The sequence below is a fragment of the Scyliorhinus torazame genome, chromosome 9, assembly GCF_047496885.1.
Source record: "Scyliorhinus torazame isolate Kashiwa2021f chromosome 9, sScyTor2.1, whole genome shotgun sequence".
Classification (NCBI taxonomy): domain Eukaryota; kingdom Metazoa; phylum Chordata; class Chondrichthyes; order Carcharhiniformes; family Scyliorhinidae; genus Scyliorhinus; species Scyliorhinus torazame.
In genome coordinates, this window is record NC_092715.1 from 195,288,208 (window position 1) to 195,309,010 (window position 20,803).

At 52.1% G+C, this 20,803-nt stretch overlaps 1 long non-coding RNA gene across 2 annotated transcripts in view; it reads right to left on the reverse strand.

Annotated features, from left to right (window-relative positions):
* Window positions 1-10,953: 10,953 nt before the first annotated feature.
* The window catches only part of LOC140429652 (uncharacterized), a 258,994-nt gene continuing 249,144 nt past the window's right edge, over window positions 10,954-20,803 (reverse strand). The window contains exon 3 of one of the 2 annotated variants that reach the window (XR_011949155.1): window positions 10,954-11,249. This is a non-coding gene — a long non-coding RNA (uncharacterized lncRNA). Of the gene's footprint in view, window positions 11,250-17,911; window positions 18,011-20,803 lie in introns of those variants that run through there. The other variant, XR_011949156.1, reaches the window with a different exon arrangement.

Genomic DNA, 20,803 nt, shown 5'->3' on the forward strand with positions numbered 1-20,803 from the left:
CATCTGCTGCCAGGGGTGGGAGTGGGGGCGGCCCCACACATCCGCTGCCGGGGGTGGGAGTGAGGGTGGGAGTGGGGGGTGGCTCCATACATCCGCTGCCGGGGGTGGGAGTGAGGGTGGGAGTGGGGGGTGGCCCCACACATCCGCTGCCGGGGGTAGTGGTGGGGGAAGGTGCGGGTGGGGGTATATCCACACATCTGCTGCCGGGGGTGGGAGTGGGGGCGGCCCCACACATCCGCTGCCAAGGTTGGGTGTAGGGGTGGGGGGAGGTTGGGGTGGCGGTGAGGGTAGTGGAGGCGCGGAAGGCTGCGGGGGGCCATGGCCCACCATGATGGCGGACACGCGGTCGTCCGCCGTCGCGGCCCACGGGGCCCAGCTGTCCTGACGTGTGCCGGACCCCCCTCCCCCCACCAGACCGGCGGCACCCATCGGCGGGTGGCTCCAGGGCAGCACACATGGCAGCTCCCCCGTGAGGGCAGTGCCAGCGGACGGTGGCCCTGGCAGGGGGGACGGCCGACAGGTGCCAGGGCACCGAGGGGGCGGGAGTGGGGCGCATGCTGGCAACCGGGCCTGCCATGCTGCCCATGGCATCTAGTCGTGGAGGGGGGTATACCAATGCTGAAACCCTGTCTACTCCCACCCCCTACAGATCGTACAATGTTTAGCCATCTCCCAGCATTTTTGGCCGCTGTGGCGCGGGCTGCTGCCCTGCATGAGGCCCAGTGGGAGCTGGAGCACGGGCGTGAGAGGGAGGTGGTGGAGCCAGCAGTACAGCAGCGGGCCGCACTGTGGCACGTGCAAGGTGCCCAGGCTGCAGTGCCGCACGCGCGAGAGGCGCAAGAGGGGCACACGCCATGTGTGAGCCACAGCCTGGGGATGCCGAGGGGGAGGAGGAGGGTATGCCACGGCCACAGAGGCGTCCGATGCGACACCGTGTGTACCGGCCCCGCATGGCCTTCGAGGACCTCACGAACAGGGAGTGCAGGAGGAGACTGCGGATGAGCCGCGAGACCGTCGCCCACATCTGCCACATGATGGCACACCTGGCACCACATGGGACCGGGGGTGGACATGCCATCCCGGTGGCCGTCAAGGTGACGGTTGCCCTCAACTTCTTCGCGACGGGGTCGTTCCAGTTGCCGAGTGGGGACCTGTCTGGCATCACGGTGCATCCGGGCCGTCACCGACGCCCTGTACAACATCACGGACGGGTACATACAGTTCCCTGCAGACCGCGCCCACCAGGATGCCCGTGCAGCAGGGTTCGCCACTGTTGCCCGGATATCCATGGTGCAGGGGGCGATCGATGGAGTGCACATCGCCATGCGGCCCACCTCGGAGGAAAGGACCATGTGCCTAAACAAGAAGTCATGATGTGGAGATGCCGGCGTTGGACTGGGGTGAGCACAGTACAAAGTCTTACAACACCAGATTAAAGTCCAACAGGTTTGTTTCGATGTCACTAGCTTTCGGAGCGCTGCTCCTTCCTCAGGTGAACAGGAAGGGCACACATTCAATGAACGTGCAGGTTGTCTGCGACCGCAGGATGACAATCCTGCACTTCTGCGCCAGGTACCCTGGCAGTGTGCATGACTCCTTCATACTGGCCGAATCGTTCATCCCTGCCATGTTCGAGGGAAACCCCCCCGGCTGCGGGGCTGGTTGCTGGGCGACAGGAGTTACCTGTTGCGGTCGTGGCTGATGACGCCTATACGGAGGCCACAGACCGACATGGAGCAACGCTACAACGATGCCCATGCAGCGACCAGGGGTGTGGTCGAGAGGTGCTTTGGGCTGCTCAAGATGCGCTTCAGATGCCTGGACTGCTCTGGAGAGGCCCTCCAGGACCCATCGGAGAGTGTTGGCCGCATCATCGTGGTCTGCTGCATCCTGCACATCATAGCCCAGCAGAGGGGCAATATGCTGGAGGAGGAGGAGGACGGTCAGGATGAGAGGAACTCCTCCCAAGAGGAGGGGGATGGCGAGGGGGGAGCCGTTGCACGGGACTTTGGGGATGAACGTGAACACGAGGCTGCTGGCTGGGCCAGGAGGCACCGGAGGCATTGGTAGCTGCCCATTTCGGCGACCACGGTGGGCGCAGTAGTGATGGGTATGGGCACAGGAAGCGGGTTTGGCACCTCCCCAACGGATGACCACCTTCACCTCCCCACCCCCATCCCCACAACCTTCACAACACCCTCACCTCCCCCATCCCCAACGCCCCCACCGCCACAACACCCGCATGCACACCACCCCTCCATAACACATCCACCTGCGGCACAACGGGGTGGGGGCAAGGTCGATGGTGTACATCGCGGGTCTTGTACAAGGCATGGAGGATGATGGCAGCCTGCTCTGCGATGGGCTCCGAGCCATACATCGTTCGACAATGTCTGACTCATGGCCACACCACGACCCTCCGCCTGGGTGGACTCTGCACACAGCCCTGCACTGCATCTCATGGCCCTGTCGTATGGCCGGGGCGGGCTGGCGTGGCGTGTCCCTCTGTCCCCTGTGTGCTGGTGTCCTGTGTGGTCGTGTTGTCACTGGACTGGGCCGGGGGGCTGTTGTTGGAGCTGCCCTCCTCGTCGCTGCTAGAGTCTCTGTGGGCTGGGTGTCCAGGCGCTGGATGCGGGCGGCGTCTGCCAGGTGCACCCGGTTGGTCTGTGTCGGCTGGCCATCCAGGCGCTGGATGCGGGCGGCGTCTGCCAGGTGTGCCCAGTTGGTCTGTGTCGGCTGGCCGTCCAGGCGCTGGATGCGGGCGGTGTCTGCCAGGTGCACCCGGTTGGTCTGTGTCGGCTGGCCGTCCAGGCGCTGGATGCGGGCGGTGTCTGCCAGGTGTGCCCGGTTGGTCTGTGTCGGCTGGCCATCCAGGCGCTGGATGCGGGCGGCGTCTGCCAGGTGTGCCCAGTTGGTCTGTGTCGGCTGGCCGTCCAGGCGCTGGATGCGGGCGGTGTCTGCCAGGTGTGCCCGGTTGGTCTGTGTCGGCTGGCCATCCAGGCGCTGGATGCGGGCGGCGTCTGCCAGGTGTGCCCGGTTGGTCTGTGACGGCTGGCCATCCAGGCGCTGGATGCGGGCGGCGTCTGCCAGGTGTGCCCGGTTGGTCTGTGACGGCTGGCCGTCCAGTTGCTGGATGCGGGCGGTGTCCACCGGGAGCTCCGGGTCGGTCACCGCGTGGCCCTGCAACACACAATACACCATCATGGTTAGGCAGGTGGAGGGGTGTGTGGGTCACGGTATGGGGTGAGGGGGGAGTGCTGAGGGGAAATGCCTGAGGGGAGAGGCCTGAGGGGAGAGGCCTGAGGGGAAAGGGCTGAGGGAAGAGGCCTGAGGGGAGAGGCCTGAGGGGAGAGGGCTGAGGGGAGAGGGCTGAGGGGAGAGGCCTGAGGGGAGAGGCCTGAGGGGAAAGGGCTGAGGGGAGAGGCCTGAGGGGAGAGGCCTGAGGGGAAAGGGCTGAGGGGAGAGGGCTGAGGGGAGAGGCCTGAGGGGAAAGGGCTGAGGGGAGAGGGCTGAGGGGAAAGGGCTGAGGGGAGAGTGCCGAGGGGAAAGGGCTGAGGGGAGAGGGCTGAGGGGAGACTGCCGAGGGGAAAGGGCTGAGGGGAGAGTGCCGAGGGGAAAAGGCTGAAGGGAGAGTGCCGAGGGGAAAGGGCTGAGGGGAGAGGCCTGAGAGGAAAGGGCTGAGGGGAGAGGCCTGAGGGGAGAGGCCTGAGGGGAAAGGGCTGAGGGGAGAGGGCTGAGGGGAAAGGGCTGAGGGGAGAGTGCCGAGGGGAAAGGGCTGAGGGGAGAGGGCTGAGGGGAGAGGGCTGAGGGGAAAGGGCTGAGGGGAGGGGGCTAAGGGGAGGGGGTTGAAGGGAGAGTGCCGAGGGGAAAGGGATGAGGGGAGAGGGCTGAGGGGGAAGGGCTGAGGGGAAAGGGCTGAGGGGAGAGGGCTGAGGGGAGAGGGCCGAGGGGAGAGGGCTGAGGGGGGAGGGCTGAGGGGAGAGGGCTGAGGGGAAAGGGCTGCGGGGAGAGGGCTGAGGGGAACGGGCTGAGGGGGAGGGCTGAGGGGAAAGGGCTGAGGGGAGAGGGCTGAGGGGAAAGGGCTGAGGGGAAAGGGCTGAGGGGAGAGGGCTGAGGGGAGAGGGCTGAGGGGAGAGGGCTGAGGGGAAAGGGCTGAGGGGAAAGGGCTGAGGGGAGAGGGCTGAGGGGAGAGTGCTGAGGTGAAAGGGCTGAGGGGGAGGGCTGAGGGACAGGGGGCCGGGCAGGGTAGGGATCTCACTTGGTGGCATGCCCCCGACCTCGGCATGGGCAATCACCCGGTCCTTGTGTGCACCGGCAATGTCCAGTGCCCTCTGCTCGTGCACGGTGAGCTGGCGCAGGTCAGGTTCACCCCCTCTGGTTCGGGCTCGCTCCCGTTGGTTATGGCCGCTCTTTTCCTTGAGGGGGTGGGGGGGATAACAGCAATGTTAAGCGGTCCACTGCATGCAGTTGGGTTTATGTTGGCATGGGTGCACAGGGCACTGGGCCAACGCGGCTTGTATGGGTGGCTGCAGCCATGTGCCTCACGGCTGTGGTTGTACCATCCCCCTGGGGAGGGAGTGGGTGTCACACATGTGGGGGGTAGGGGGGTTGGTGCCATGGGCACACTGCTAGGTAGTCATCCTGGCTGCCCTCAGTAGGTCGTGGAGCATTTTGCAGCACTGCTCGCCAGTCCTGGGTGTCACCGCGGTGGCACTCACGGCCACGCCCACCTCCCTCCACAGACACCGGGCCATGTTGGCTGGCACCCTCCGGCCGGGTCTGGGGTACAGGCGCCCCCTCCTCTCCCCGAGGGCGTCCAGCAATGTCTCCAGGTCGTGGTGTGTGAATCTGGGCGCTGCTCGGTGTGGCACCATGGTCCCCCGTCGGCAGCCTGTGCGCTCGCGTCACCTCGTTGTGCGCCACGGCGCCGCTTCGTTTACGTGGCGCCGGGTCTCCAATGCCGCGCCCCTGCACTTCCCGCCATGCCCCTGCTAGTCCCCTTGTAGGCCGGAGAATGCCGTCTCTGAACGGGCGCCCGTTTTCCCGCCGGCGCCCGCACTCTGTCGCCGGAGAGGAGAATCACGGCCTTGATGTTCTCAACTCTCCTTCCGACAGCTGCACTTATCAGTTCCCCTTTTTTATTTTATTTTGTCCAAATTTTACTGTTTAGTCTTCATTTTCCACAACTCTCAGCAATTGATACCTTACTAACCCAAAAGCTGATGCACTCACATGTTTTTGTTTCTGAAAAGGTGGTTCAAAAGAGTCTTTGAATATTTTTAAAGCTGAGGTGGATCGATTCTTGAGACTGGATTCTCCGCTGCCTACCACCAGCAGCCGAGTTCAGGTGTGGCAGTGAATTCAGCATCAGAGGACGGCATCGATCTAATGCTCCGGACCCCCACTTCCTCTTTTCCACTGCAGAAAGTACGTTACTATATTTGATGTGGCCAAGAGCTGTCAATCATAGCTAGATGTTTGTGAACATTGCGTTAGTTACACTGTCATTTTTTTTTTCTCTTTATAAATTTAGAGTACCCAATTCAATTTTTCCAATTAAGGGGCAATTTATTGTGGCCAATCCACCTACCCTGCACATCTTTGGATTGTGGGGGCGAAACCCATGCAAACACAGGGAGAGTTACACAGTCATTTTGACCGGGTGGCCTGATAGCAGGATGCACAATGGAATCCCTTGCAAACCCAACCATGCATAAATTTGCATAACAGGGATAGTGAATCACCTCTGGGTGCCCACTGCCAGCGCGAGCACAAATCAGGGACGATTCATCTCCGGCGGAAGAACATAGGGCGGGATTCACCATTGCCCAATGCTGATATCCTAATCGGCGATCGGGCAGAGAATCCCTTCCGATGCCCAAACTGTGGCGGCGCCGGTTTAACGCCGGTTTTCTAACCTCCGCCCCCTCCGAAATGGTGTCATCGCGTTGCGCGCCGCACGCCTTTGGAACGCCGTTGGTGCGTCACCTGAAGGCCTTCCTTGATGCCCCGCCCCCGATTGGCCGAGTTCCCGACCGCTCAGTCGGCCGAGAGCCACGCTGCTGGCCCGGGGGGAGGGGGGGGGGAACGGGGACACTTCCATGAGGGCTGGGAGGACTGGTGGGGGGTGGCCAGGGAGTGGCCGGCGGGGCAGTATTTGGCAGGTCGCGAATGGCCAGCGCCATATTTTACCGCGCGACAGCTGCAGGTCATCACCGTGCGCATGCACGGCCGCGGACCCAGCCATTCTCCAGCTGCTTTTGTCATGGAGCCGGGAGTTTTGCCCGGCGCGGCTACCAGCCGCAGGATCGGTGAGGGTTCGCTGCCGATTGTGGTGTCATAAACGCCACAGTTCCCACGCCAGCGTCGGCACATGGCCTCAAAAATGGTGAATCCAGCCCATAGTCTCCCAAAAGGAGAATCCAGCCCTTGGAAAGCATGGGGCAGACAGGTGAGTGGGGCTAGGCGGGATGCAGATATGAGGTTACTGTCAAATCAGCCATAATTGTATTAATTGGAAGAGCTGGTTCGAGGGGCTGGATGACCTACCCCTGTTCCTTGTTCATATGTTCGGAACCTCTTTCATATCTCCCCTTCATGTCCATGAGACCCACCTACTGCACCGTTAATCCTGTTCCCAGTAAACTTGAAAATGTTGTGTTCTCCCATTTTCCTGAATTGCAAGTTAACGTTCCCCCCCCTCCCACCACCAAAACACGTTCCTGTCCCTGCCGCAGCACCAAAACTGCTCTTATTGTGATGAATGTAGGAATTTCAGCTATACTGTGTTGTAGGCATTTGGTGCAGTAAGGGTTAAAAGCCTGGATTTCCGTGTGTGTATGACTGCTGCAGTTATCTTTTTAAAAATCCGGGTTTGAAAGGTTTGGAGCTAGGGGTGCAATTAAGGCACTGTAAAAAGCTTGGGCTTATGCAGTTGTGTTTGGATGAAAGGGGGTTCCCTGTGGTGTTAATTAGGTTTCAGCTTGGTGAGACGATGTAGCTACTGGGCAGAGCTCACAGGTATCAGTTATTTTGCAGAAAAGCAGTTCAATTGAGTTTAAATTGAGTTGTGAGCAGAAGTCAAGCATTTTGTTCTCACGACAGTTCAGATGAAGATACATCTATAAACATGTTAGCAGTTTCTTGCCAAGCAGTTCAGAATTGTCTGGTCAGAAGGTAAGCTCCTTCTTCTGAAGGAGTCTCTGCATGGTTCTGACAGGAGTCATATCTTTCTTTAAGGCAGTGTAAAACGATTTCTCTTTCTCAAAGAACATCTCTGTAAAGCAGGTATTCCTGGCATTTAACAGTAAATTGAGAGTTGAGATGGGGTTTTCTGAGTAGGAATAAAGATAGCAGTTAAGGGCTAATGTATTCACTGTATTTGTTTTGAAAAATTTTATAAAGGCATTTATGATTTTATAACAACAATTTCAAATGCGAACATAACTCATTAAATAGCCTCCCCTCAACCAACAACCATACCCAGCCAACCTGGCTTATGCACACAGTTCCTCAGTCCCTCCTCCTCCTCCATTCGCTGGTATTTACTGTATTGATTAGCATTCTTTAAGGGGCGATTCTGAGCCATCCTTTGGTGTGACGTTAAAGATATTTTAATACTGTGTTAGTAATAAAGAATATTGAATATACCGGGGGCGATTCACCGCTCCGCGGACCAAGTGCCCGCGCCGTCGTGAACGCCATCGCGTTTCACGACGGAGCGAACAGGACCCGGGCACAACCTATTCTGGCCCCTACAGGGGGCCAGCACAGTGCTGGAGCGGTTCACGCGGCTTCAGCGTCCTTACGCAGCACCAAATGGGCGCCGCGCCAACCCACGCATGTGCAATTGGGGCAGCTTAATCCTGCGCATGCGCAGTTGGGCTGTGCTATCCTGCGCATGCGCGGGGACCTTCTTACGCGATCCGGCCTCGACGCAATATGGTGTGGGTGTTCAGAAGCCGGCCAAGGTGGAATGTAGGGCCGGGGGGGAGAGGCCGGCCCGCCAATCGGTGGGTCCCGATCGCAGGCCAGACCCCTTCGGAGGCCCCCCCCCCGGTGAAGGAGCCCCCTTTCCCCCCCACAGGCCGCCCCCCCGAGCGTTCCCGCAGAATTCCCACCGGCAGCGACCAGGGGTGGACAGCACTGGCGTGTCGGAGCGGACGCTTGGCCCATTTGGGCCGGAGAATCGCCGCTCGTCGTTTGCGGCGATTCTCCGAGCGACCCGGCCCGATTCGCGCGGCACTGGTTTCTGGGGGGTGGGAGAATCGTGTGTGGGGGTCGGGGTGGCGTGGCGCGATTCGCACAGCGCCCCGGCGATTCTCCCACCCGACGGGGGGAGGGGGAGAATACCGCCCACCATGTCTCTATTTCTTCGTAAAATAACACTTGGAGCGAGGTATCCTTTCCTCACAGTCTTACAAAAAGATATATTGGTGTTTCTGTCCAGTATCCCAGCCAGTGTTAGGATCTGGTTTGGGATCATAATAAAATTGGGGGCCTGTCCAGGATCTTAATGCATTATTTCTTGCTTGGTGTTGGATTATTGAATTTAAACACAGTGGGTGTGTGTGGAATGGTTGCTTTCTTCCAGGTTTGGAAGTTTAAATAGGGAGTGACTGGAGAAGACTCTTTCAGTTGCAAAACTTTTCCTGGGTGTGGAAGAGGACTTTACAAAGGCTAGTTTACAAAAGGTGATTAAAACAAAACTTTTGGTTTAGGCAGAAAAGCTGAACCTGCAGCTAATTGTATCTGAAGGGGTGAGGATGGGTGAAATAATACAAGCAATCGCTCAGCATTTAAATTTGCCAGAGACACAACCTGAATCATTAGAATTAGCTAGAATTCAGTTAAAAATTGAACAATTATAATGCAGGAAAAAGAGAAAAGCAGAGGAAAAACTGAGAGAACTTGAACTTTTGAAACTCGAACTGCAAAGAGAACTCAAATGGAAAATGTTGGAGTTAAAAGCAGAAGTTGAGAAGCATCTGGAGGAAGGAAAAACTCCTCCTCGTCAAAAGCTTAGTATGGATATGTTTAAATATATTCAAGCACTGCTGAGGTTTAACGAGAAAGATGTGGAAGCCATTTTTAAAATCTCATTTGAGGAAGTGACTAAGTAAGTGAATTGGCCAAAGACCAGGTGGATAGTGTTGGTACAAACCAAGTTGGTAGGTAGAGCGAGTGAAGTTTTTGCATCACTATCAGAGATGGTATCTAGGGATTGTAATGAGGTGAGGAAAAACATGTTAAGTGCATATGAACTAGTGCCAGAAGCCAATAGACAGAAATTTAGAAATCCGAAGAATCAGGTCAGACATATATAGAATTTGAAAGACTTCAACAAAATAAGTTTGATAGGTGGATAAGAGCATTAAAAATAGACAAAGCATAATGATGCTCGATAGGAAATCATTATTTTGGAAGAATTTAAAAATTCCCTTCCCGCAGCAGTAAGAACTCATGTGGAAGAGCAAAGGTTTAAAACTGCTAGACTGCCAACAGAAATGGCAGATGATTTTGAATTAGTTCACAAAGCAAAGTTTGGTTTTCAACATCAATTTCAATCTGTGAAGAATAGAAACTGGGGAAATGAGAAATTCACAGGTAGTCAAGGCAAAGCAGGTCTAGTTACTGATATTAAGGAGAGTTTGCCTGAGGTTAAAAAGGAAACCAATGCTAGTGGAAGAGAGATAGGAAAACTTAAGTGTTTCCATTGTAATGAAGTTAGAGACCTGGGGCGAGATTCTCCGACCCCCCGCCGGGTCGGAGAATCGCCGGGGGCTGGCGCGAATCCCGCCCCCGCCGGTTGCCGAAGTCCCCGGCACCGGATATTCAGCGGGGGCGGGAATCGCACCGCGCTAGTTGGCGGGCCCCCTCGCGCGATTCTCCGGCCCGGATGGGCCGAAGTCCCGCCGCTAAAATGCCTGTCCCGCCGGCGTAGATTAAACCACCTACCTTACCGGCGGGATAAGGCGGCGCACCAGCTGGCGGGGCACCAAAGGCCTTTTCCGCCAGCTGGCGGGGCGGAAATTCGTCCGGCGCCGACCTAGCCCCTTAAGGTTGGGGCTCGGCCCCCAAAGATGCGGAGCATTCCGCACCTTTGGGGCGGCGCGATGCCCGACTGATTTGCGCCGTTTTGGGCGCCAGTTGGCAGACATCGCGCCGTTTCCAGAGAATTTCGCCCCAGAAGTCGCAGTGTTGGTGACTTAAGAAAAGTACTGGGAAGACAGACTCATTAAAAAAAGATAAGCCAGTGGCATTTATTAAAATGGGAAGAAATCCCATTGTTCCAGTGGAAGAGGTACAACAGAAGCATATCCTGGGGTGCTTCCTGATCGTGTGGCGCTAAGATCACAAAGCCACAGGTTGAGACAGGAGGAAGAGAACTCGAGGAGAACCGATAAGTTCAGCTATCACAAACAATGTCTGATCAGATGGTTGATAAGGAACAACAGTAGGTGGTAAATGAATCGGATATCTTTAGTTCAAGAAAGTTGGCAGAATTACAGCAGAAAGGTCGTAGAGAAAAAACAGTTGTATCAGAAGGCACATACAGAAATAGAATCTGAGTGTATACAGAGTGTTATTACATTATTAATAATGTTTTAATGAGAAAATGGAGACCGTTACATATTCAGGCAGGTAGATGAGAAATGGAAAGGGGTCCCTCAAGTGGTGTTACCGACGGGTTATATAAAGGAGGTTTTGCGGGTAGCGCATGAGGTTCCAGTAGGGGGTCCAGTAGGAGTAAGGAAAACTCAAGCAAAAATACAAAAGCATTTTTATTGGCCTGGACTGTGTAAGGATGTAGTTGAATTTTGCCATACATGTCACACATGTCAAGTAATAGGGAAACCTCAAGCGGTAATCAAGCCAATCCCCCCCCCCCCCCTCCCACCTCCACCCCCACCCCCATTCCAGCATTTGAGGAACCTTTTACGCGGGTCCTAATTGATTGCAAGGGACCTCGGCCTAAAACAAAAAGTGGGAATCAGTATTTGCTGACCATACTGGATGTGGTTCCCCTTCTTTCAGAGAATTCTCCCTACATATGCCTCCGACAACTGCATGTCCGTTTGTGAAGTTCCCTCACCAAGTCTGTTTCTTACTTTGGTACTGCTGAGGTGGCAGTATCTGTGCTAGTGCAGGGAGATAATGTGACGCTGAGCCCTCCGAGGCTTCCTCTTCTTTCTTGGAGTGTGGGTCCCTCGTGGCTGGGAGTCACAGCAGCTGAGTACTCATCTGCTCTGGAGACAAAAAAAAAGGGTGTTATTTGGCCATTCCCAACCTTCATGGTGTGTGCAGGCCACAATCTTCAACCATGTTAGCAATATATGGAGAATGAGATATTACATTTTGTGAGCAATAAATAACTTCCATAATGTTCATATTGTTTCTCCCCGATCCATGAGAGCCTTTGAATACATGAAATATCCAAGGTGCCATTCATACCAGCATACCAGCCAACATGCTGCCTCCCCCAAACTTCTTTCAACTTTTAATAATTGCAAATTCACCTCTTATCAATTGACCAGCTCATTTCGCTCACTGACAGCTGTAGAACCTCCTCCTCCAATGGGGATGAGGATAGCCAGGATGGGCACACCGCTTCCAGTCCTGCTCCCCTCCCTGGCATTATTGGTCCACCTTTCCTGCAATGTGGTGTGACAGTGCAACTTCACAAATGGACGTGCAGTTGTCGGAGAATGTGTAGAGAGAATTCTCTGGAGGAAGAGCAGCCACATCCATTATGGTCAACAAATACTGATTCCCACTTTTTGTTTTAGGCAGGGGTCTCACGCAATCAATTAGGACCTTAGTAAAAGGTTCTTCAAATGCTGGGTATTTAGGGTGTTGCTTTGATTAGCAGTTGAGGTTTCCCTATTATCTGGCATGTGCAACATGTGTCAGAGCAGGCTGTGGAGGAGTTGGACTGCTTGATCTGATCCAGAGACTGAGCCCAGTCAGATGATAAGCCTCTGAAGTTGTCTGTCAGGTGGCAGATGCTCAACGTCCAGCATGAGGGACACACAGGTTTGGCGGATATACCAGAGGGGCTGTGTGTTCTGGCCTACATGTGGAAGTACCATCCAGGCCATGTGCACTGAGATCACTCTCTCTTCAGAATGTCAAGCTTTCTCTATGAACTGACTGCTGCCTTTCTTGGAGGGGCATACTGAGTGCATTGCAGAAGCAATCATCGGTATGTGCTCTGAGTTGAACGCCCTAGCCTTGGCTCTGAGCCCAGGGTCCCAGAACCAGGCAGGAGGGGGTCAGGAGCCTGGACATTTAGCCAATTCCTGGTATCCTTCAAGAAGGTAGGGAGGCACAAATTGGTACTCATGGTGGAGGTTGACCAGCAGCTGCCGCCAGGTGGGAGCACCGCTCAGGGCATCTCTGATGGAGGAAGCCTCTCCTCCACCCCTCCGCCGTTGGTAGAGTCCACCTCGATTGCCACAGCGACAGAAGGGCCTGCTGCCACTCTGCAGGAGACTTCAATGCAGTGGGGCCCTCAAGGCATGCCATCAAAGTCACCCACGGTCAGAGGGCAAAGAAATCGGCATCCTCCCTCCAGTGCAGTTGGATCTAGGGGGGTGGGGAGCACTCTGCTGCAGCACACATCGGTGATTTAGGAAGACTCCACATTCAACACAAACCAGTCCAAATGGGTGTAAGTAGATTATGTATCCTTCATTTGACCATTGTAAATAAACCATGTACTTCATTGCCATCATGCAGAGGTTGGGTAGATCCTATATGGTTTAAGGAAATGGTGGCAGATATGATGGATACAGATTCTCATGTGAAGGTGTGCCAAGATGCAGCAATGGTTAAGGGATGAAGATGGTAAGAATTTTGACGGGAATTTATAAAAGAGCTTGTTGTGCATGTGGGATGAACTAGAAATGCTGGACGTTTAGACAGCTCAGAGGCCTCGCCTATATGGCCTATTAAGGCCTCTCGTGTCTCATGACCATTCATGTGCTCCCAAGCAGGCCCGAGCACTTCTCCGTCGGGGAGCATCTCACCTTCTCATTGGGGGTGAGGGTAGTGTCGGGGTGAGGGTGGTGTGTAGGGGGGGTTGACACATCTGTCACGGGGAACCGCGACTAAGCGGGGTATCACTTACTCGCCGCCGAGTTCCACCTCGGCTAACTCCCCTTCCCCCGGACTTCCGACCAAGTCCAGGGCCCTCTGCTCTGCCACAGTGAAGGGCCGCAGGTCCAGTGGTCCCCCTCCTGTCTTCTCCCACTCCTGGTGGTTGTGTGCGGCCTTCTCCTGGGGGGAGGGAACAGAAAATGTCAGTGTTAGGCAGTCCGACACATGCGGCCCAGGGGGTGGGTATCTGGTGGCCACAGTGTCCAGGACACCCGGACATGGCGGCTGGTATGGGTGCCAGCATGTGGTGCGGGATGAAGTTTTGCCCGCCCTCCCGGTGGGTGGGTGGGTGGGGGGGGGGGGGGGGGGGGGGCGGGGGGGGGGGGGGGGGGGGAGTAGCGGGCATGTGGGACGGGGGTTGGTGCTGGGGGCACAGTGTTGCCTACTCACCCTGGTCACGCTGAGGGCGCCATGCAGTTCTTTCTGGCACTGCCGGCCGGCCCAGATGTTGTTGCCCACGACGCTCTGCCAGCTGCGCCCAGGCTCGGTGAACGGCAGCGGCTGGCAGCCTTCTTCCCGTGCCGGCGTACAGGGTCATCCTCCTCTCCTCCACCGCATCCAGGAGAGTCTCCAGCTCGGCATCCGTGAATTTTTTATGCCGGAATCGAGGGCGGCACAATCTTTCAGAGGCTCCGCCCCCTCATAAACGGCATACTCGATGAGTACACTACACGTCTTTGGGACGGCCTCAGGACGTCACCCGGGGCCCTCTTCCGACGCTCCGCCCCCAACAGCGCCGGTCGCGTAGCCTCTCAATTTTCAGGCACCTCGCGTGGCGGCTGCGGACTGTGTCCAGCACCACCACGGTCAGGGGGTGGGAAGGGGCTGCTGGCAAGGGGGGCTTCGGCGGGGCTGGGAGGACTGGTGGGAGGTGGTCCGGGAGTGGCGAGGGAGGTTACTGTGGGGCACTATCTGACAGGCTGGGTCCACGCGCGGCCAGTGACATGTTGTACGGCCCGGACGCTGCCATGCGCATGTGCAGCCATAGAACCCTACCAGTCTCTGTCTGCTGTATCTGCCGCAAAATAGGAGAATCCAGCGCTTAGTCTCAGAAACGGAGAATCCTCTTCTCCGAGGCAATGCCCAAGGTTGTGGGGGTGAGGGTGAAGCCATGCCCAATAGTGGCAATCTTCGAGGTATTGGAGCATCCAGAGTTACACATGGGGAAGGGGGCCAATGCCATTGTTTTCGCTTCCCTAATCGCACGCCGGAGAATCCTGCTCGGCTGGTGATCGGCAGCACCCACAGCTGCAGACTGGCTCGCTGACCTCTCGGAATTTCTCCACCTGGAGAAGATTAAGTACGCCACCCGAGGGTCAGAGGAAGGCTTCCTGGATACTTGGGGGCAGTTCATCAGCCTGTTCCAAAACCTGTTCGAGGCCAACAATGAGGAGTAACCTAATAAGAATTTTTTTGCGGGGGGGAAGAGGCGGAAGGAAGGCAGGGAAACCACGAGAGATGATTCCACTCTGTCCAGAAAGTAAAAGAAAGAGGGGGGGGGGGTGAATGGGTAAGGGGGAGGAACCATAGACCGACCAGAGGGCAATGAAAGGCACGTAGGGTCAGTTAAACGAAGGACAAACTAAACCTCTGTATAATAAAGGAACTTAGCGCAGGTGAGAAAAATGTGTTGTGTATATATACAACTGTTTATAAATATGAGAAATGCCAATAAAAAGATTATATTAAAAAAAAGAAACGGAGAATCCGACACTTGGTCTTCTCCCTCCCTTTCTCAATAATTTTCTCCTTCTCCTCCGGACTGGAAGATGTGTCTCCCATGGAGACCACTATCCCTATGTTACTTGAACCAAACAGGCTGGCATTTAGATGAGGCACTCAGTGCACAAGTCTGCAGGCTAATTCTAGCCCTAAAATACCAAAATAATCCATTCAAAACACACCTACTAATAATGACTGCTGACACCACTCAAGCAGCCTGCACTGCTGAAGTCAAAAAAACTGTCGTCTTTAAACCCACCCTGACATCCAATCACTGAAAAAAAAACAATTTCTCCACCTGGCATTCTCCCCAGTCTCTGGTTGTATTATTGCAGACAGCACATATTGTGGCAGTCAATTGAACTGTTAATAAGCTTATCTAACCAATAATTTACAATTAGAATATAGAGAGCAGGCTCCTCATTTCTGAGGCCTGTTTAGCATATTATCGCATTCCGATATGATGACATTGGGAATGCGACCCAACATCATTGCACCTGATAATACATTGGCCCCTAACTTCCTCTCAGGTCAGTGACTTAAGTCGCTGGTGTTCAGCACATATGTCGCGTGACGACCCGGAGGTGCGGGCGCACGAGTATGTGCGCTGGAAACGCACGCCGTTCAAACTCCTGGTTGATTTTTTTCCCCTGCTTGAAGTCATGCGTTGCGCTGGAGTGCTAATGTAAAATCCAGGGACAGCGCTAACTTGGACAATGTGCTCTGATGTTGTGTAAGTTTTTACTTATTTAAATAAATTTGGAGTACCCAATTCTTTTTCTCCAATTGAGGGACAATTTAGTGTGTTCAATTCATCTACCTGCACATCTTTGGCTTGTGGGGGTGAGACCCACGCAGACACTGGGGGAATGTGCAAACTCCACACGGACAGTGACCTGGGGCCGGGATCGAACACCTTTTTATTTGCACTTTTATTTTTTGGTCCAGGTTAATTGAGCAGAGGCAGGAGACATTGGGGGACATTTATTTGGTCGGTTATTATTAGTGTTTAGCATTTATAAATACGTATAAACCACAATTAAAGTGAAAGTAATATATATTTTAATTTTGTTAAAAAGGTACTTTACTGTATAAAGTGAGTTTGGAGTCACAGAAAATGAAAGGAAGACTTTTTTTACTTTGGTTTGTCATGAGGATATTAATTCGATTGAAGAAACTACAATGGATAGAATGCGGTGATCACTCATTAATGAGTATGATTGCCAACCAAAAATACTCCGTGTTACTGGTCATAGGTTCTGTAGGTGCTTCCGTGGCTGATGAGCTCGATCCTAGAGCCGCATCTTCAATCACCCACTTGGCATGAATTTCCAAAAGCTGTGGGTCCTCGGACACTACGTCGAGGGTATTCCTTTCTCAGGCTTCATTTCCGGGCCTCCTCTTGCCGTCGGGTGTTGTTGAAGAATCTTGTCCCTTCAATCAGGAAGTTCCTCCAAGTAGGTCTTTTCTGAGCAACGGTCTCCCAGACATTGATGACTAAGTTCAATTTTTGAGCTAAGCCTTCTAAGTGTCTTTGAAAAGCTTCCTTTGTCCTCCTCTTGTTCGAGATTCTTCCTTGAGCTGGGTGAAGAAGATTTGCTTTGGCAGTCAGGATTCTGACACCCTAAGCATATGGCCGGCCCAGAGGAGTTGGGTTTGGGTGATCATGGCCTTGATACTGGTGCTATTGATTCCTTCAAGGACACTAATGTTAGCACGCCTATCCTCCCAGCTGATTCACAGTTAAAGGTACATTTGAATTTTGCAATGTATTTTAAGCTGTGTAGTTTAAGAGTCTCCCTGATGTATTGTTCATCCTTACAAGCCTCAGTGATGACTTCAAATGCTTTAACAAAATGTAATGCCTTGGTTGACATATGCAAGCCTCGTGTAAGCTAATGTGAACTATCTCTCTGACAGGTATAGCAAAGAATCAATTACCCACCCCGAAGACTGTACTGCCAAAGGACATCCCAAAATGAAGTCAGAGGAGATGTGTGCCAGGACACTGTGCTTCCGCAGCTGCTGCTTTCAGACTTTGAACTTGTAAAATTAATAATTGATATATCAAAACCCTCCCATTCCCCCCTCTTCCCTTCCTCCCCTCTTCCATCCCTCCCCCTCCCCAGTTCCCTCCCCTTTACAAAGAGACAGAACCGTTATGTTTATGTGGAAAAATATATTTTATCGACCGTTGTTTTTAAATGAGAAAATATATTTTACTGCACGAAATTTGTAAAAGTTGAGTTTGTTTTATGTCATTGTACAGCTGAGAAAGTTAAACGTTAAGTTAAATATTAACTGGTCTCAAAGTTTTAAAATTATTTTTGTGAATATATGTTTTGTGTTAAACTTTAAAAGCTTCTACAAATGTCTTATTGAAGCAACAAAACACAACATTTAATTATGAAATAATTATAAATGAATAAGATAATTGAAGTCAACAAGGCAGAAACATAATAACACGGGTACCAAGGTGGCACACTGGTTAGCACTGCTACATCAGAACGCATGGGACGCGTGTTCAATTCAGACCTTGGGTGACGGTGTGGTGTTTGCACATTCTCACCGTGTCTTCAAGGGTTTCCGAGAACCATGGAAATCCTACAGTGCAGAAGGTGGCTATTTGGCCCATCAAGTCTGCACCGCCCCTCTGAAAGAGTACCGTATGTAGGCCCACTCCGCCGCCCTATCCCCGTAACCTAACCTGAAAATCCCTGGACTCGAAGGGGCAACTTAGCATGGCCAATCCACTAACCTGTACATCTTTGGACTGTGGGAGAAAAACAGAGCACCCGGAGGAAACCCATGCATGACATGGGGAGAACAAACTCCACACAGTTACCCAGGGCCAAAATTGAACCCAGCTCCCTGAAATTGTGAGGCAGCAGTGCTAACCACTTTGGCACCATGCTGCTGCAGTTTTCTTCGGGTGCTTTTGTTTCCTCCCATAGTCAAAAGGTGTGGAGGTTAGGTGGATTGACCTTGCAGAATTGCCCTTCGTGTCCAATTATTACCTGGGGTTACGGAGGTAGGACGGGGGCCTGAGTAGTGTGCTCTTTCGGAGCGTCGGTGCAGACTCAATGTGCTGAATGGCTTTCTTCTGCACTGTAGTGATTCTATGATTCTATAAACACAAATCGAAAAAAAAATCAGATGGTACAAGGACAGTGACAGCAAAAAGCCAGAGGGCGCTTTTAAAATCTTATGACCGTGATCGAAATTAAAACATACAAACACTCTTAAACATGCCACATGTACAGTTATGTAACAATATAGTGCAGATTTTAAAAGTTTCACAGATTTAAAACAAATAACCAAATTTATGTTCGCTTATAAATAATCACCTTTAATCATAAAAAATATTTAAAATTATTTTAAAAGAACCAATAACAACAGCAATCCCTGTACAAAAGGAAGAGCAAAAAGAAAACTGTTAATAACAACTTCAACATACCTTTAAAACACTTGTTAAATATGTTGCCTGTTGTGTTCAATATAAATCTGCAGTTTAAGTGCCTGGCCTACAGGGGCAGCACTGCTGCCTCATGGCGTCGAGGTCCCAGGTTCGATCCCGGGCCCGGGTCATTGTCCGTGTGGAGTTTACACATTCTCCCCGTGCCTGCTTGGGTCTCACCAATCACAAACCCAAAGATGTGTAGCATTGTTTAGATTGGCAGCTACAAAATGGAGGAATCTCTTCTCCATGATTTTGCATCCACAGCACGGACGTACAGGGTGCCTGGCATCAGTGTATATGCCGGGCGCATGACCTTCTCTCTGCCACTGCCTCTGGTAGAAAGGCTACATTGTTCATATTTAAAGGCCGGTGGATGCCACGTGTGTACAGTGACCAGCACATAGCCCAGCCTCATGCTACCCCCTCAAACGCTGAAACCAATTGGAGACTGCCCGCGGCCAGCATTCTTAAAAGCCGGTCGCGACCATTAGGGTCTTCTTCCCGCTATCAGAGACACCACAACCAATCACCCTGCGACACTCCCGACACCCAGCAGCTGGCCAAGATCCTGAGTTTGAAAACCCCTGTCTTAAATCGATACCCTTTTTTATCAACTTCTCTCCTAATGGAAAAAGTACCTTCCTATATCCACCCTTTCTATGCCCCTCATAATCTTATACACCTCTATCAGATCCCCTTTCAACCTTCGCTGATTATTTGAGATACACTTTGCATTTGTGTATTTGTAGATGCAAATGTAGGGGGTTAGAGTGGGACGAGTATTATGACCATGCTGACCCGCAGTATTGCAGAATAGTCAGAAAGCAAGCTTCCTGGTTCATAAGAACTAGGAGCAGGAGTAGGCCATCTGGCCCCTCGAGCCTGCTCCGCCATTCAATGAGATCATGGCTGATCTTTTGTGGACTCAGCTCCACTTTCCGGCCCGAACACCATAACCCTTAATCCCTTTATTCTTCAAAAAACTATCTATTTTTATCTTTAAAACATTTAATGAAGGAGCCTCAACTGCTTCACTGGGCAAGGAATTCCATAGATTCACAACCCTTTGGGTGAAGAAGTTCCTCTTAAACTAGGTCCTCAATCATGCTACAGCTTGCACTATGCACCCAGCCAACTGCTGTCCTGTTGTGTTCGTGACCACCCATCTTGGCTGATACAGCCCACACTGCCTGTTCGCTTGAAGGTTACAATAATTCTGCAGTTCTGAAGGGGTTATTTCATTTGCTTTTTCTCTGTATTGGTGTTACTTCGATATACAATTTCTTGTTTTTCTTTAATAGCCTTATTATTTCCTCAGTTTCCTGTTTTCATTTCTGCCAGTAATGAGCTGGCTCTGAAACAATGCCCAGCTAACATGTGTGCAGGAATTCAGAGCTTCTAAGATTAATGAGGTAAGCGGATGTTGTCCACCCACACTCTCATTTCTGATAGCCAATCTCATTTCAGTCTTGTCAAAAAAATGTTTGAGCCTCCACTTGTTACATGACTTTAATTGATTCATTCATAAATTGGTTCAATCTCGTGGTTATGACATAAGCGGAAATGCTGTGCCCTTCCCCCTCAACCATGCTACAGCTTGCACTACGCACCCAGCCAACTGCTGTCCTGTTGTGTTCAAATGAGCTGTGACATACAACTAACATTTGAGACTACTTTGAAAAATACAATAGACAGTAGGAAATAAATTGCATCAAGTGGCCTCCTGATTGTATGTAACATGTAGTCAGTAATGATTACATTAGAAATAGCAAACATGTATAGTTTCTTTTTAAACTTCAAACCTTTGAGGTTATCGTATAGATGCCATGCAAGCAATGCGTTTAAAATAACCAAGGCGCTCCAGTGGAAGAGCAAGAATTAGTCTCTGAAATAATGTCTTAAAAATGCATTTTATGGGTGTAGTTTTGACTTTTGCTGATAGTGTAAAATGTGCAATATTGATTTGGCCTGCTATTAATATCTTCCCAATCATCGTTTCCATTGACGCCATGGAAAACAAATCTCGGGAGAGGTGTGAAAGGGGCAACTGAGCTAATATCATAGGTTTTGCATTACTGGCAAAATATAAAATTACTCTCCTGCAATGTGAAGGATCCATGGTTTGCATGCTTCCCAATATCACGGCAAAGTTGATTGTTTTTGAATGAGTAAAAATTGCATCTATTTTTCTCAAGTCAATTATTTGATATCATGCATGAATGTGTGCAAAAGGCAAAACAAATCACGTTGCAGACTGTTCCTCCTCCCTAGCTCTCATTTTTCCCGAAGGTGCTGATTATGTGCTGGGTGCCCTCCTATCTTTCATCCAGGGTGGTGACAATTAGTTATGTATGAGTTTAAACAGGAAATCCACTTCTTTTTTTTATTTGAAATTTCTTATTTAAAACAAATTTGTAACATTTCCAGAGAAAAATCAGGCGCTATGCAAAGAGCCTTAAC